The following is a 15,265-nucleotide window of genomic DNA, read 5'->3' as shown; positions in this document are numbered from 1 at the left end:
AGACTTGATAATTGGTTAGCATTGTTGTGTGATTCAGAATCGCACCGTATAGCAGGGTAATCTGTCATCGATTCATCAATTCTGTTCATCATTATCACCATTCTCCAGTTTACTACGGCAGAAAACACAACTTCTGTAGAAAAGAACAGTAACAGTTCTTGGAAATGTGCTTCCTGCTCATTAATGAAAAGGTGCCTTTATTTTTGGCCTTTAGCTAACAACAGTACTGACTGTGCATAGCGATCCACTCCAGTGCGTTGGACGAGCACCCAGAGACTTTATGGAGGAAACTAGGCAAGAAATCCTCAGAGCATGATGGAGGATTGTGGGGGATGGAATTCAATTGGATTCACTTTCACACCCGTGTAGCCTGCTAGCGTACAGTAATGGTCTCTCCTGAGCCTTGTTCTGACCAAGGGTTTGTTATTTTCCCACCACCGCCATCATGGCACATTACAGTCACACATCACGTTTCACTGACGACAGCCCTGTTTAAACCTTTAATGGGATGTAGGCTGACATGCAGTTGTCCGCCCGTCCAGAATATAAACTAGGATCGTTGCTCGAGGTATAGCAACACTAGCTCACAGTAGTCAGTAGGTTGTTTCCATTCCAACATTTCGTCCGCAATAGGATCAGGGTCTTGTTAGAACAGTCATTTTATTTCAAAGCGGCTGGGTCAAGTAGGGTCACCCAGGTAACAACAAACGGTGACATTTTGTTTTGAGGACATGCATGCGCGCACGCAAACACACACACACACACACACAGTAATAATGTAGTGGAAAACACCAGTGGACCATTAGCTATTACCAGACGGTGTATGGGTGATTAGTGTAGCATGGAGAGTATCTGTCAAGCAGGACTACAGCCCAGTGGAGCTGGCTGATAATGACCCTGCGCTGAGCTCCCGCCCTCCGCCACGGACCCCTGGGATCAGCCTCTCCATTTAGTCAGACAGCAGGAACATGGCTAGCAAAGCCTGTAATTCAGCCCTCACCTTTCTGCCTCTCCATCTGCATCTCTCTCTCTCTCTCGGGGGGTTGTTCATCGAGGCGGTGTCCCAGATGACACCCTATTCTAGTCGCTGCCGTGCAGCACGATTGCATTTTGAAACATTTCTACGATTTGACTGTAGTCCACAGTTTGGCTTTGTTACTATTATACGTGTTGCTAGAGCTACATAGGTACCTGGATCCTGAATTAATTTCTGATTAATGTAATCCCCCTGCTTTTAATTGGCAAAGCAGGCGCTGAGATAAAGTGTTAAGGGTGATGACACCGGTGGCATGCAAAAGTAATGTCACGCAATTATGCATACAGCTCCTGTGGCTTGCATGGTGAATTATTCAGTCAGGTTGATAAAGATTAACACGTATGCACACATTACACACACACACACACACACAGTGACTATCACGCCTACACCTAACTAAGGACTTCAGCCACCCCATCTAGCAGACAGTGACGGTACAAGTGTATCAAAGCCGGACCGAGAGACTGAAAAACTGTTTCTATCTCCAGGCCATCAGACTGTTGAACAGCCGTCACTAGCCAGCTACCTGCTCAGGACTCTGGAGGAGTGGGGTAACATGACAGAACTCCAGACGATAAAGGACACTGGGAGGGCGACACTGTGGATTTGTCAACCATGATGGAGACGTCTTTGAGCGTGCAGGCCTTTCCTGGGAGTAAGAGCACTTCCGTCAGTGACGCGTGTCACCACCTGTGTGTCAGAAGGGGGGCAGGTGAAAAGGAGTTGATGGAGCAGAGTGACTTGATGTACAGTGCATTCGGAAAGTATTCAGACATCTTGAATATTTCCACATTTTTGTTACGTTAGTCTTATTCTAAAATGGATTCAATTGTTTTTTCCCCCTCATCAATCTACACACCATAATGACAGAGCAAAAACAGGTTTTTAGACATTTTTGCTAATTTACTAAAAATGTCAAACTGAAATATCACATTTACATAAGTATTCAGACCCTTTACTCAGTACTTTGTTGAAGCACCTTTGGCAGGCTTTACAGCCTCGATTATTCTTGGGTTTGACGCTACAAGCTTGGCACACCTGTATTTGGGGAGTTTCTCCCATTCTTCTCTGCAGATGCTCTCAAGCTCTGTCAGGTTGGATGGGAAGCATTGCTGCACAGCTATTTTCAGGTCTCTCCAGAGATGGTCGATCAGGTTCATGTCCAGGCTGTAGCTGAGCGACTCAAGGACATTCAGAGACTTGTGCCGAAGCCACTCCCGCATTGTCTTGGTTGTGTGCTTAGGGTCGTTGTTTTGTTGGAAGGTGAACCTTGCCCCAGCCTGAGGTCCTGAGCACTGTGGAGCAGGTTTTCATCAAGGATCTCTCTGTACTTTGCTCCGTACATCTTTCCCTTGATCCTGACCAGTCTCCATGTCCTTACTGCTGAAAAAAATATATATATATATATATATGCCATTTAGCGGACGCTTTTATCCAAAGCGACTTACAGTCATGTGTGCATACATTCTACGTATGGGTGGTCCCGGGAATTGAACCCACTACCCTGGCGTTACAAGCGCCATGCTCTACCAACTGAGCTACAGAAGGACCAAAAACATCCACACAGCATGATGCTGCCACCACCATGCTTCACCGTAGGGATGGTGCCAGGTTTCCTCCAGATGTGACGCTTGGCATTCAGGCCAAAGAGTTCAATCTTGGTTTCATCAGACCAGATAATCTTGTTTCTCATGGTCTGAGAGTCATTAGGTGCCTGTTGGCAAACTCCCAAGCAGGCTGTAATGTGCCTTTTACTGAAGAGTGACTTCCGTCTGCCCACTCTACCATAAAGGCCTGGTTGGTGGAGTGCTACAGAGATGTTTGTCCTTCTGGAACATTCTCCCATCTCCACAGAGGAACTCTAGAGCTCTGTCAGAGTGACCATCGGGTTCTTGGTCACCTCCCCGACCAAGGCCCTTCTCCCCTGATTGCTCAGTTTGGCTTGGCGGCCAGCTCTAGGAAGAGTCTTGGTGGTTCCAAACTTCTCCCATTTAAGAATGATGAAGGCCACTGTGTTCCTGGGGACCTTCAATGCTGCAGAAATATGTTGCTACCTTCCCCAAGATCTGTGCCTTGACACAATCCTGTCTCGGAGCTCAACGGACAATTCCTCATGGCTTGGTTTTTGCTCTGACATGCACTGTCAACTGTGGGGCCTTTACAAATCATGTCCAATCAATTGAATTTACCACAAGTGGACTCTAACCAATTTGTAGAAAAATCTCAAAGATGATCAATGGAAACAGGATGCACCTGAGCTCAACTTCAAGTCTCATAGCAAAGGGTCTGAATACTTATGTAAATAAGGTATTTCTGTTTTATTTGTAATAAATGTGCTAAATTTCCAACAACCTAGTTTTCACTTTGTCATAATGGGGTATTGTGTGTAGATTGCTGAGGAAAATGTTTTACTTCATCCATTTTAGAATAAGGCTGTAATGTAACAAAATGTGGAAAAATTCAAGGGGTCTGAATAATTTCCGAAGGCACTGTATAGCGAGACGAATATAGGCCCTAGAACCAAGCCCTGGGGGACACCAGTAGTGTGGTGCAGACACAGATACTCTCCACGTCACCTGGTAGGAGCAGCCTACCAGGTAGAATGCAATCCAAGAGTGTGCAGAGCCTGAGCCGCCCAGCCCTGAGAGGGTGGAGAGGAGGATCTGATGTTTCACGGTGTCGAAGGCAGTGAATAGACCTGGGAGGAGAACAGAGGAAAGAGTCAGCTTTGGCAGTGTGGAGAGCCTCCGTGACACAGAGAAGAGCAGTCTCGGTTGAGTGACGTCGTGAAGTCTGACTGGTTAGGGCCAGAAAGATCGTTCTGAGAGAGATAACAAGAAAGTTGACGTCAGATGAGTCGAGTGTTGGTTTCTTGAGGAGGGGAGTAACTCGGGCCATTTTGAAGTCAGAGGGGATGCGGCCAGTGGTCAGGGATGAGTTGATGAGGGAAGTGGGGAATGGTAGAAGGTCTCCAGAGATGGTCTGGAGAAAGGAGGAGGGCATGGGGCCAAGTGGGCAGGTTGTCGGGTGCATCGCACAATTGTCATCTGGCGAGAGAGGGGAGAAAGAGGTCAAGATATAGGGTAGTTCTGTGTGAGTGAGTCCAGCGGACTCAATGGGCTGAGTAAATAAGTTATTTTTACATTCTGGATCCTTATGTTCTGGATTCCGACACATACTGACTATAATATACACTATATACGCAAAAGCATATGGATATTACGTCATATTAGTGGAGTCGGCTATTTCAACCACACCCGTTGCTGACAGGTGTATATAATCGAGCACACAGTCATGCAATTTCCAAAGACAAACATTTGCGGTAGAATGGTCTCACCAAAGCTCAGTGACTCTCAATGTGGCACCATCATAGAATGCCACCATTCCAACAAGTCAGTTCATAAACGTTCTACCCTGCTAGAGCTGCCCTGGTCAACTGTAAGTGCTGTTATTGTGACGTGGAAATGTCTAGTAGCAACACCGGCTCAGCCTCGAAGAGGTAGGCCACACAAGCTCACAGAATGGGACCGCCAAGTGCTGAGGCATGTACTGTGTAAAAATGGTCTATCCTCGGTTGCAACGCTGACTACCGAGTTCCAAACTGCCTCTGGAAGCAACGTCAGCACAAGAACTGTTCGAAGGGAGCTTCGTGAAATGGGTTTCCGTGGCCGTGCAGCCACACACAAGCCTAAGATTACCATTCGCAATGCCAAGTGTTGGTTGGAAGGGTGTAAAGGTCGTCGTCATTGGACTCTGGAGCACTGGAAATGCGTTCTCTAGAGTGATGAATCACGCTTCAACATATGGCAGTCTGACGGAGAGTCGACGGGACGGGAAAAGGAAGGAAGGGAGAGAGCTGAGTGACGCTGCAGCCGGGCAGAAGAAGGCGGAGGCAGCCCCGAGTCTGTCCACATCAGCACCATCATCACCAAAGATAGCGATAGCAGAGTTAGACACTGAGTCTGGAAAAGTACCAGAGGAAGTGGCCGGCCATTCAACATGAGCTCCATTCCACACCCCTTCCTCTGACGTCCTGCTGGAGGTCGATAAGTGCAACGAAGAATGGGACGTGGGGGGGGGGAGTGATATCCAGATGTAACCGGTCTCAAGGGAATGATTGTGTAAGGGGGATGTTTTGTACAATGTGAGCACTGCGTAACCAGAGGAGTAGTGATTGTATAAGGGGAAATTCCAGTATTATATGAATCTGATGTAACTGGGTTGTGGGGAGGAGTGTATAAGGGAGGCTTGACAGTATATAAGTAATTGTTTGTAAGTCAGGAGGGTTCGTTCATTCAATTCACTTTAGCTTTTTTGCAGACAGCCTGTTTCTAAAACACCCATCTCTTTTTGGGGCATTTTTGCTATAGCTTTTATTGCTGTTTTTAGCTGTTAAAATCGGAGCCTGTTAACTTTAAAACATCAGTTAGAGGTAAGCTTCTGCTCTTAACCCACACAGGCAGAGACATATCATTTGTATTTTTCTTTAGGAGGAACAGGATTGGGTTTCCTCGAGGTCGGGAGCTAGAGTATTCAAAGGATAAGTAGACTCATTGTAAAGGGCTTTGCTTGAATAAATACATGCAGTGTATTTCCCCTCGAGGGGCCACCAACCGAAATAGACCAGAGAGTTTCCTCTCTTTGTTACCGGGTTGGGTCCATGCTTGAGGTTCGTATGAGAAATGTCTTATGATGTTAGGCTAAGACATGACATAGTGACTATACCTCTTCCATCTCATGGGACATTTGGTCCCATTACGGTGAATAACTCCAGGTCCACACGTGACGTGGGTGTAAAACTAAGGTATATGTTTTATAATAACAGTTTACAAGTGGAGTAAGTATACTCACCATCAAGTTCCCCTGGTCTTATAGCCCTAGGAGAGCCTGACGAACTACGGGTCACCCTATCCGCCGAGTCGACGTCCCGCTGAGTGGTTTTTAATTTAAAAAAAAAAAGGTTTATTCCACTCCAGCTGTGTCACGACTTCCACCGAAGGTAGCTCCTCTTCCTATTCGGGCGGCACTCAGCGGTCGTTGTCACCGGTCTACTAGCTGCCACCGATCCCTTTTTCTTTTCTGTTGGTTTTGTCTTGATTGTTTTCACCTGTTGCTTAATTTGGTCGTCAGTATTTAAACTTCTAGTGCCCGCCTGCTTTTGTGCGGGCTTATCCTTACTGTCTGTGGTGAAGTTGTTTTTCGCCTGCGTATTTTGTTGTATGTTCTTTTCATGGGTTTTGGAGACATACTTGATTTATGGTCATTGCCTGATTGTTGGCTAGACCAAGCGCAATAAACACATTCATTTGGAAGTATTGCTCTCTGCGCCTGACTGACACCCACCACTGCTAGGAACCTGCATCGGGACTGGGCTGGAAGGGCAACGCCCGCAGTTAATAGGCCTGAAGCAGGGGTAGCCCAGTTTAGCTCATTAATCTTAAGGGAGAGGCGTGAGTCGGGCAATATATTTTTGGCGTTTCCGCATGGGCTCGATAAAAAGAGCCTTGGGTGGGCAAGACATAATTAAATAACTTCGGGGAGAGTCGACAGCCCACAGGTAAGAGAACATAGAGGTAATTGAATCATGGCCGAAGTTCTGTCTAACAACTTTGTATAACTTCCCCCCCAGGGAACATGGTCAAGGGTGAATGAAAGGGTTAAAACAAAACTGGTTTTGAGTGGTGTGACTGAGCTGGTATGGGAGAAAAAGGTTATCAATAGAGCTGGTCATGGGTACACCTCAGCCACACTCAAGGTTCTAAACAACTTCATAACAGCCATCGATAAGAGACATTACTGTTCAGCCGTATTCATCGACCTGGCCAAGGCTTTCGACTCTGTCAATCACCACATTCTTATTGGCAGACTCGACAGCCTTGGTTTCTCAAATGATTGCCTCGCCTGATTTACCAACTACTTCTCAGACAGAGTTCAGTCAAATCGGAGGGCCTATTGTCCAGACCTCTGGCAGTCTCTATGGGGGTGCCACAGGGCCCGAGGTTTGCCACAGGGTTCAATCCTCGGGCCGACTCTCTTCTCTGTATACATCAATGATGTTGCTCTTGCTGCTGGTGATTCTCTGATAAACTTCTACGCAGACGACACCATTCTGTATACTTCTGGTCCCTCTTTGGACACTGTGTTAACTAACCTCCAGACAAGCTTCAATGCCATACAACTCTCCTTCCGTGGCCTCCAACTGCTCGTAAATGCAAGTAAAACTAAATGCATGCTATCACTGCCAGCACCTGCCCGCCCGTCCAGCATCACTACTCTGGACGGCTCTGACTTCGAATACGTGGACAAGTACAAATACCTAGGTGTCTGGTTAGACTGTAAACTCTCTTTCCAGACTCACATTATGAATCTCCAATCCAAAATTAAATCTAGAATCGGCTACCTATATCGCAACAAAGCATCCTTCACTCATGCTGCCAAACATACCTTCGTAAAACTGACCATCCTACCGATCCTAGACTTCGGTGATGTCATATATAACACTCTACTCAACCAACTGGATGCAGTCTATCACAGTGCCATGTGTTTTGTCACCAAAGCCCCATACACTACCCACCATTGCGACCTGTATGCTCTCGTTGGTTGGCCCTCGCTTCATATTCGTCGTCAAACCCACTGGCTACAGGTTATCTACAAGTCTCTGCTAGGTAAAGCCCCACCTTATCTCAGCTCACTGGTCACCATAGCAGCACCCACTCGTAGCACGCGCTCCAGCAGGTATATCTCACTGGTCACCCCCAAAGCCAATTCCTCCTTTGGTCCTTTCCTTCCAGTTCTCTGCTGCCAATGACTCATATCTCCCTCACTAGCTTTAAGTGCCAGCTGTCAGAGCAGCTCACAGATCACTGCACCTGTACATAGCCCATCTGTATACATCTACCTACCTCATCCCCATACTGTATTTATTTATTTATCTTGCTCCTTTGCACCCCAGTATCTCTACTTGCACATTCATCTTCTGCACATCTACCATTCCAGTGTGTAATGGCTATATTGTAATTACTTCGCCACCATGGCCTATTTATTGCCTTAACTCCCTTATCTTACCTCATTTGCACTCACTGTGTATAGACTTTTTGTTTTCTTTTGTTCTACTGTATTATTGACTATGTTTAGTTTACTCCATGTGTATCTCTGTGTTGTTGTATGTGTTGAATTGCTGTGCTTTATCTTGGCCAGGTCGCAGTTGCAAATGAGAACTTGTTCTCAACTAGCCTACCTGGTTAAACATAAAGGTGAAATAAAATAAAAAAAATATATACAAATATGACCAGGTCAATTAGCTGAGCTAGATCAGCAATGGGAGCAGAAGCCCATTCTCCTAGCTCAGGTTGCAGAGGGAAACTCTGAAACCATGGGGGAAGGTGTGGCGCATTGGGGCACTTGGTGGAAGGCCATAGCGTCCTTCGGAAGAGGAGCTATACGGACCATAGTAAGTCCTAATAAGCTGTACCTCAAGGCGGTGGGAAAGGATACTCCAAAGGTACTGCTGATGCTCACCAAGGATGGTGTAAGGGCAGACTGGGTATGAAGCCAAAAGGGATTAAATGTATCTGGACTAGTATCTGGATAATACCCCGGGGGTTAAGGTGGGATACATAATCCAGAGGCGTAGTAGTAGTCCGGAAACACAGGCCGACGGTCCCGGACCTGAGAGCTACAGTGGGGCTGTGAAGGAAGGAGCAGCCCACTGGGCAGCGGAGGGTCTCACAGCGCCAGTGTAGGAGAGAGGGGAAGTGAGTCCTCCAGCACTGAGGTTGGGAGCTCCTACATAGAAAACAGGGAGGAACTGGCCATCTTGCTAAAGGATTTGAATGTAACCGACAAAGGGGGTCTCGAGCGAGCCGTTAGGAAAGGAACCATGCACTCCGGCCCAGATGGTTACACAGCACCGAGGTATGGGGGAGAGCAAAAGGAAGGAGCTTCCTCTAGGTTGGTAAAGTCTGAGCCACGGAGTGCTTCAAGGATCAGATGGAGGATAGGAGAAGAGCGATCCAAGGTGCCTCGGAGGTATCTGGGTTTGACCCGAGACCGGAGCCTGAGGTGTTTCCTGATGAAAGTGTAGGTCGATAACTAGTTGGGTTGGATGAGGACTGCGTTGATTTGGCCTCCCGGGCAGGGAAAGATGGTGATGGAATGGCGCCAGTACCACCCCCGAGAGTAGCACCAAAAACCTAATCCCCAGGAGAGGAGATGGGGTCAGGAAGGAGAGGGAAAGGCAACTTGCCTATAGCCCCTCCTGGCAAGGTGAAAAGTGCCTTGCAGGCTGGGAATACAGTATCTCAGGCCCCAGTCCTGGGAACCAAGCCATTGAAAGAGGCACCAGGTTAATCCCTACGGTGAAGGGGGGATCCCAAAAGGTGGGGACCGGGGGTTGTCACCAGGTCCGGTAATCATCAACTAGGTGCAGTTGGTAAACAGGTTAATAATAGCCATGGTGGAAGGGAACATAGCAGGGTGTAGGGCAGACTGCGATAGTGAAAGCGGACAATTCTTATGTCAATCATGGGGCCCCATACCGGTTAAGCATTGTGTAGTCACTACGGGGGGGGGGTCTGAGAAGCCCATGGTCCATGTGTGGAGGATACCAATGATTTGTGGGGAGACCTCCAACACACGGTAAGGAACGTGTTGGAGGTGGCCGATAGAGGAGGAACGGCCTTGTTGGCGGTACCCATAACATCAGCAGGGAACTTTGGGGTTGACCCACGTGTGTGAGGAAGCAATGCTGGCGGCATTAGAACAGTGTGATAAGGCGCGACCTCCGGCGTAAGATATCATTGAATTTTTTAATTGCAGAAAAGGAAACCTCCAGACGGTTCCCACAGGGACAGCATAGTAAAACCCCCCGTCCACCATCATCGCCCCCCAGCCGCCACCACTCTCGCAAATGGTTCCCAGGCAACCGCCACATGATAGCCCTCCACAGTGCCTTGGGTCACTGATCCCGGGAGCTGCAGTGCACGTGGTAAGGAAAGTAGCCTTTTCTCTAGACGGAGGGAATGAGTATGAACCCTGTGAGAGGTTAAGGCCAGGGACCCCGCACCCGGGGGAATGGTACTGGAAGGAGGGAGAGTTGGGGGACGATAGTCATGGGCAGTTAGGTTTCAGCCATTGAACTCATTTAGCCTCAGTCCGTCTTGATCAGCGAGTGATAGGCAAGGGCTGACCCCGGATAGGACTCGGAAGTCCCCTAGATACAAGGAAGAGTCCATAGAGGAACCCAGAAAGGGACTTTTGCCCGAAGAAGGCAACGACTGGTATGGCCTATCCCATTTCTGTCCTCGCCGTAGGCAAGTTTGGAGGCCACGCGGGAAACCATATCAGCCGCGTAACCCAAGAACTGCACCAGAAAGGGTGGCCGTGAACCCGAAGTATGGTCCCATAAAAGCCAGAGATGGAAAAGAATGTTATGGGACGGCAGTTACCCGAGGAGACAATCAGACAGGGTGTGCTGCAGGTCCCTGGGGGTCAGGTGGATGCACGTCTGGTCCACTGGCAAGGAAAGGAGCCTGTGCAGCTGGGGGTGAAACAGTCTATGTGCCGCAAACGGGTCTCTACTCTCTTTCGACAGAAGTAAGAGTGGTAGGGCCAGAAGTTGGAACTGACCTGGTAAGAAAGGACGCCCCCGAGCCAGCGCCTAGGAAGGGTAAGCATGAAAAGGAAATGGAGCCTTCCCGCCATCTGGGCCCGCAGGAAAGCTAAGCAGGAAGCGGTGTAAACGAGGGTACGAAATGAACATGTTGTTTGGGGCTCTGCTCATGGCGACTCTACATCCTCGGGGCACCTGGCCGGGAACGCTCACATGTTAGGGTAGGAATAAGGCCAACTAAGCGGTTTAACGGAACAGCGTAGAACATACACGCTACCAATGATCTGTGGATGGGGACAGGGTCAGGGCCCCAGAGATAGTCATTTATTCAGTCACTGGAATAAGCAAATGGGTAGGGAGTTGAACAATATGGTTGACAACTGTACCCAAGGGCTGGATAATTGGTTCACTGATGGCAACTTGAATGATAAGACTGGCTTTCATGTTTTGGATGTGAACTGGGACTGTAGGTATTGGTACCTGGCTACAGTGTCATAGTCCGAACTAGAAGACAGATCTATGCAGGTGAACTGGATTAGAGAAATGGGAGGACCAGCATACTGCGGAATATGCTGATTTGGTGCATTAAGAACCCTAAGGTAGATCCAGACACACCACTCTGGGAGTGGGGGTGCGTGGAAATGGTGGATCAAGGCGAGGCGGAATGCATCGTAAGCATATACCGGGATGGCCAGTTCTGGGGAGAACTGAAATTGACATGCCACGGGTCAAGGGAGGCAAGCACAGCTGAAGGTGACCTGAGGCCATGGACCCATAGGAAGGTTCATAAAGATATAAATACTATGAACAGTGTGCAACAAAGATACTGGACATGGGAGATACCTTATCAGTTGTACAACTGAATGCATTCAACTGACGTGTCTTCCGCATGCCATAATCGACATCCACGTCTTCTGTGCCCGGGGAACAGTGGGTTAACTGGCTTGCTAAGGGACAGAACAGCAGATTTTTACCCGGTCAGCTCAGGAATTCAATCCAGCAACCTTTCAGTTACTGGCCCAACACTAATCACTAGGCTACCTGCCACCCATCATGGACCCAGGCTTGCATGTGGATGGGAAGCCAAGTCCAGCAGGGGGGTGTAGGGTCCCCATCACTCTCACGAGTTACGACTCTTGCCGCAATATAACCGAGGTGGGGTTAGATAGGGAGATCAATAAAACACATGGGTGTGGAAGAGGCCAGTTACACTATACATATTAGGTGTAAACGACCCCCTGGAGAAGTGGGAAAAGGTACAGATAGAAATGTGGGTACAGCGCCAGCCCACCCCTGGAGATTTAGAAGGGGTGAATCGAACTCAATTCATGGCACTGGATAAGTGTGTGAGTGAGGTGATGGCTGAGGCCCTAGATGGCAAGGACAACAACTTGGATGGAGGAGGGCTATTGGAGGTATAATTGCACAGGGCTACGAGGATCGGGACTGGGCTGGAAGAGCAACGCCCATTGGTAATAGGACTGAAGCAGGGGTAAGCCAGGCTAGCTCATTAACCTCAAGGGAGAGGCGTGAGTCAGGCAAGACAACACACACACAAATAGAGGCACATAAACAGGTACACACACAGTGAGCGAGGAAGGTATTTTTAACGCCGCTGCCAGCCTTATTTAAAATTCATGTGTCTTCTCCCTGCATCCTTCTCTGTAGACAGTCTAAGGATTGCTTCCTTAGGTGGGTTTGACAGTGAGTGGATTTGAGTAGCTTTTAACTTAAAAAAAGAACAGCTACTGAGAGAATAGCGACAAGACATTTGTACATGATATTCTCCATGTGGAGGAGATCATGTATCTGTGTGCGATAAGTGTGCGATCACGGTGAGATGTTTTTCTATTTGTTTTGTGTTATAAAGGCATGGTTTCCGCTGTTGTTCGGGCTCTATTTGACCCTCTCTGCCTCTCTGAGCACAAAAAGACATAGTATATAATAATACTCCCATTCACACTCATGTGCTGCTATGTGGATGCATGCAAAAAAGCTCACTATGTCAAAAGGATAGAGTGACGGAGTAATGGTCGTGGATGGATATCTCCAGAGAGGGGAGAAAAATAAACGGCCATTAGAATTGATATATGCTCGACCATGGGGCTTGCAAACACGAGGGTTGTAGTTTCGATTCCCGCTGGGGCCACTCGTACGGAAATGTATGCATGCATGACTACATCGCTTTGGATTAAAAAAAACATACTAAATGGCATATATACAGTGTAAGGCTCTGTTGTGATAGGTGTTACCTAAAAGTATTTGGAATACGCTGAATGGCAATCCAGTGAACATGAACCGCCACTTGGTGGATCTGTCATCACTACCCATCAGCCTTAGCAGCCCTCTGACCCTGCTCCACAGTGTTTACAATCTATACCAACTATTCCCCCATCTCTGTGCCTTGGAGTCTATTCCAAACAATCTTGTGACTTCATTGAGGAAAGGGTGGCTAGTGAGACTCTATATTGTCATCGCAATGTGAAAACCGAATATTGAGAGAGATCGAGAGAGAGATTATCTACCACACTTGCTTTGGCAATGTTAACACATTTTTCCCATGCCAATAAAACCCTTGAATTGAATTGAGAGAGAGAGACAGAGAGAGAGACAGAGAGAGAGAGAAAGAGATAAAGAAACATGGGGCTAACGTTAGCTTGGGTTATTCCACCTAAGAATGGTGTGGCAATGCAGGAGCTAAAGTTGGCTTGGGTTCTTCCTACTAACCCGTGTTGTGGCGAAGGTCTAACATTAAGGCTTGGGTCCTTCATATTAGTCTGCAACATTTTAATACTGCAGTGAAACACTGCTGATCACTAAGATCATAACACTGATATATCCCAATCAATCAGTCTATGCAGGGGTGAAAGTATATGTAATTTCTTCCCGGTACCGGACCTCCTGTGTGTGCACGTGCGTGTACCAAAAAAATGTATCCGCAGCAGAGCGGCCCTGTATGGTTCGCTGCCCAAGGCGAGACAAAAATATTCCACCCCCCTCCTACCCGGCTAAAGTAGAATAGTGTACAGCAGCCGTCTGTAATAGGTTTGGCCTTGCGCCATTTCTTTTCTCAGCTAATAGGCAGAACAGAACATAATCGTAGCCCAATTCATAAACCTATATGCTGCAGATTAAATAAACGTTTTAACACATCGATTTAGTACGCTATATAACAATAACATATCCTAAATATATTCTATCTGATTACACTGATAAAATCACCAACGTTTCTATTCAATTAACTTTGTTCGTTGATTGGCAAAAACAGCTTGCAATAAACAGAACAATGTCGCTCTGAAAAAGTCTAAAAAGAAAGGTGAATAATGAAAATAGAAGTTTTAGAGATTAATGGAGACAGAAATAGGCGTTCTTGACATATTTCTCCAATGCCAAACCAGTGTCTTGTTTGCAACGAAACGGTTGCTGTTTGAAAATGTAATATTAGACATCCTTGTGAATCTAAGCATGGAAATTTCAAAAGTTACCATTCCACCCAGACAGAGGCTCGAACAACGCAGAAAAATGCATGCTTTAACTGCTGGCTACTCCTCCGTTGCTTAACCCAACAACAGAAGTGATTCATTAAAAGCTGCCTGGGTTTAAACATCTTCTCTTTTCAGAAAGTGAAAAGGTCAATTAATAGGGACATAATAGCAATGCCAATGTTTTGTCTCCTCGAATATTCAAGTCCCACAGCTCAGCTTCAGAATGTCATAATCGAAATATCCCCATATGCATAATAGTCATGTCTTGTGTGAGCATTGTTATAGAACGTTTTATATTATCTAGATACTTGTTATTTATGGATGGTGACAGTATTAGAGGATTTGGCTATACTGACAAATAAATGGATAGCATAATTGCGTCTGTTAAACAGGTAGGCCTACCTCTTGTTATTTTTTTTCTATGAAGAAATACGCTCCAACAAAGCACTCTTTTTGTTAGCGAAGTCGAATTAAAACGAAGACAATTGTTTAAATGAATTACTTTCAGCACCATTTGCTGTCGAGCTCTGTTTGATTACGCCGCCGCCGCTCCAAAGATGCCTGCCCGTTTGTCTTTTCAGATTACTTTCTCCTTCACGCACTCTCTCTCCTCATTAATTAAAAAGGTGCCTATCTCATGACATTGTAATACATTTTGTCTCCAGTCTGTGGACTACATAAAAACCTCATGGGGTAATAGTATTTCTACCGTAGGCTACATAGTTTATGTTAAATTAATTTGATGGAGCGTTGGTGGAGCGCCGCAGCGCTGAGTCTCTCCAACAGCACCCTGGAGAGGCGCGCTGGGCATGCACAAGCTAAATATTTTGTACCTCTGCCTTTGGCAAAGTGAGCACTGCTTATCATGGGGCGGCATCAGCGCTCACCTAGTATATTGCCCTAATGCCACTGGGTGAGATAATTTACCATTGTTTTGGGGCAGAATAATGTCAGGTATGTGTTGTTGGAGGTGCGTTTTGGTCAGTTTAGCTCGGAAAATGCCGCCCTCGTCAAACTGCCGCTCTAGACGGCTGCCTAATCCTGCCTAATGGGGCCTAATTATCTAATTATATTTATAATCCATATTAATTCAATTGCGTCTTTGTGGGACTAGTGATAAAATGTGTCATTTGA

General features: G+C 46.9%; 1 protein-coding gene across 2 annotated transcripts in view; it reads right to left on the bottom strand.

Moving 5' to 3' along the window:
* Positions 1 to 15,265, bottom strand: part of grik4 (glutamate receptor, ionotropic, kainate 4) — a 321,139-nt gene that overhangs the window by 172,877 nt on the left and 132,997 nt on the right. The window lies entirely within an intron of this gene.

Source organism: Oncorhynchus keta, chromosome 18 (assembly GCF_023373465.1).
Source record: "Oncorhynchus keta strain PuntledgeMale-10-30-2019 chromosome 18, Oket_V2, whole genome shotgun sequence".
Taxonomy (NCBI): domain Eukaryota; kingdom Metazoa; phylum Chordata; class Actinopteri; order Salmoniformes; family Salmonidae; genus Oncorhynchus; species Oncorhynchus keta.
Note: the sequence above shows the minus strand (reverse complement) of the source record. Positions and strands in the feature narration are given on the sequence as shown.